Source organism: Drosophila arizonae, chromosome X (genome assembly GCF_054131065.1).
Source record: "Drosophila arizonae isolate 15081-1271.41 chromosome X, UAZ_ARI_1.0, whole genome shotgun sequence".
In the NCBI taxonomy this organism is placed as follows: Eukaryota; Metazoa; Arthropoda; class Insecta; order Diptera; family Drosophilidae; genus Drosophila; species Drosophila arizonae.
The window spans coordinates 33,419,814-33,423,060 of record NC_142927.1 but is presented as its reverse complement, the minus strand read 5'-3'; positions in this window follow the sequence as shown (position 1 = coordinate 33,423,060).

The window sequence follows — 3,247 nt, the reverse complement described above, 5'->3', positions numbered from 1 at the left end:
CTATGAATGCTAAGGTTCAACCACTAAGCAGAGAACACATAGACTAGACATCTAGAACAAATTTTTTCACCGACGAAAAAATGCGCTGAGGAGACTACACAACTTCGTATTTGCTCGGCTCAGACTCTTGAGGCTCAAGCAGTGAAAATATTGCACGACAAAATCAGTGTGCTGCAAGCGCTCAAACGAAATGGTGCCATTCTTATATGAAGCACGGCTATGCGCTATTTGTCCTACTCTCTCTCTCACTATATATCTCTCTATGGTCTCTCAAATCACCGAACTCAGCAGCGCACAAAAATTGAATGTTGTTCGCGACGATCCCAGCTCTTTCCTCTTGAGTGAAGGGTATACCGAAATCATAAAAGCATTTGTCACGCTCATGCAAACAAAATGTAAGCGTTTCGATGGTTATTCGTGGCAAGGGTATGAAAGCGTTGATACGCATAAAGAATATGATTTCGCGACGGGCATGCACACACACACTTGTAGTCCCTTGCCACATGTATGAGCATTTGTGACCTGCGTTCGTTACTCTTGCTGCTTGTAGCCATTTTAAAGCCCAGCATTTGCAAGCTAATTGTCTCTGGATTTAGTAGTTTGTAAATTTTGTATGATTTGGATCGTAGGGTGACTATTAAATGGGCCATTATGACTTAATTAGAAATTTTTGACAATAATGAGTAAAGCTTGACTATAATATGACATGTGTATTTCATATATTGCAAAGCATTTAATAAAGTTAGTAGTGTTTTACGATAATTTTTTCGGTTGAAAATGTGTATAAAATAATTTTAATTATATATAATTATTTACGGATATAAACACATTTATAAACATGATTAGCAATAATAATATATAAATGTACTTATGTACATATGTATGTATGTTCATACATAGTAAATCTGTTTAAAGTAGTTATGACAGTCCGTAAGACCGACCAAATGCAAATGCTGGACTTTAAAATTGCTACAAGCAGCAAGAGTAACGCACGCAGGTCACAAATGCTCATACATGTAGCAAGGGACTACAAGTGTGTGTGTACTTGCCCGTCGCGAAATAATATTGTTTATGCGTATCAACGCTTTCATACCCTTCCCACGAATAACCATCGAAACGCTTACATTTTGTTTGCATGAGCGTGACAAATGCTTTTATGATTTCGGTATACCCTTCACTCAAGAGGAAAGAGCTGGGATCGTCGCGAACAATATTCAATTTCTGTGCGCTGCTGCTATTTGAGAGACCATATAGAGAGAGAGAGAGATAGCATAGAGGGAGGGAGAGAGTGAGTAAGGGAAAAAGAGCGCATAGCCGTGCTTCATTTAGTAATGCGTGCATTTCGTGGCAGCAGTCGCAGCACACTGATTTTGTCTTGCCTTATTTTCACTGCTTGAGCCTCAGAAGACCGAGCCGACCAAATACGAAGTTGTCCGGTCCGTTCAGCGCATTTTTTCGGTGTTGAAAAAGTTTGTTCTACATGTCTAGTCTATGTGTTCTCTGGTCAGTGTTCATACATATGTGTAAAGTGGTTATGACAGTCCGTAAGACCGACCAAATGCAAATGCTGGGCTTTAAAATTGCTACAAGCAGCAAGAGTAACGCACGCAGGTCACAAATGCTCATACATGTGGCAAGGGACTACAAGTGTGTGTGTGCATGCCCGTCGCGAGATCATATTCTTTATGCGCCTCAACGCATTCATACCCTTCCCATAAATATATATCGAAACGCTAACATTTTGTTTGCATGAATGTCGCAAACGATTTTAAGATTTCGGTATACTCACCACTCAAAAGGAAAGAGCTGGGACCGTCACGAAGAAATTTCAATTTTTGTGCGCTGCTGAGCTTTATGATTTGAGAGCCCACAGAGAGAGAGAGAGAGAGAGAGAGAGAGAGAGAGAGAGAGAGAGTTAGAGAGAGAGAGGGAGGGAGAGTAAGACAAAAAACGCAAATCGCATACATGACCATTTCGTTTGCGTGCTTGTAGCGCACTGATTTCGTCGTGCTATCTTTCATTACCCGTGCCATCCAATACCAAGCCGAGCGAATACGAAGTTGGTCGGGACTTGCTAGACAGATGTTGCGGCGTGGAAAAACGTTGCTCTACATGTCTAGTCTATGTGTTGTTTGGTCAGTACATGTGTTAGTCAGAAAACTTGACTTCTTTTTTTATTCGTATTTAGATTTACAAAATAACTATTGCAATTCAACATTGTAGCGAACAGAATCAATCTATTTTCTTTATACAGTCGACTCTCGTTATTTCGAAATTCAAGGGACTCTTAAAATATTTGGAATTGTCGAGTTTTTAACCATATGAGTACGAATTACCGCGTCTTAGCAATGATTTTTAGTTCGAATTACTGAGTGATAACTTTGAATTAATGCGAGGTTCGAAATAACGCAGGTTTGAAATAACAAGAGTCGACTGTGTTTGGCAGTTCCTCATTTAATATGGACAAATTCGTCGCTACGTCGAGTAAGCTGTTTTATGCAAAATTATTTGTTGTCTGATTTTCATGTATTCTGTAATTTCTTAGAAAAATATGTTGTTTCCCCTTCGCCATCAACAACTTCGAGTCCACCTAACGCCGCTGCTCCCATTGATCGCAAACGCAAAAAATGCATTTCGGAAGTTTAGATGGGACCACTTAAATAACACTTAAATGCCAGATGTCGACATTGCGTCAAAGAATACCGCACAAGTGGCAACATATCTAATTTGATGGAGCACTTAAGGCGAGTCCATTTGAACAAAATATTGAGAAAACCAAAAGTATAACCGTCTTAAAGTAATTTTTTCCTCGCAGCAAGTATTATAGTTTCACGTCGACCAGGAAGGCGCAGATTGAACGTCCCTTGCTCACATCCTTTTACGATCGTCGAAAATGATGGCTTTATTTAATGAAAATTAAATTATCTCTAGGTTTTTTTTAAATTTATCTTAAGCAAGTGAAAGAGACTCTGTTGTATATTTTTAAGAAAACTGGACTGAATAAACCTGTTTTGTTGAACCACTAACCAGAGAACACATAGACTAGACATCTAGAACAAATTTTTTCACCGACGAAAAAATGCGCTGAGGAGACTACACAACTTCGTATTTGCTCGGCTCAGACTCTTGAGGCTCAAGCAGTGAAAATATTGCACGACAAAATCAGTGTGCTGCAAGCGCTCAAACGAAATGGTGCCATTCTTATATGAAGCACGGCTATGCGCTATTTGTCCTACTCTCTCTCTCA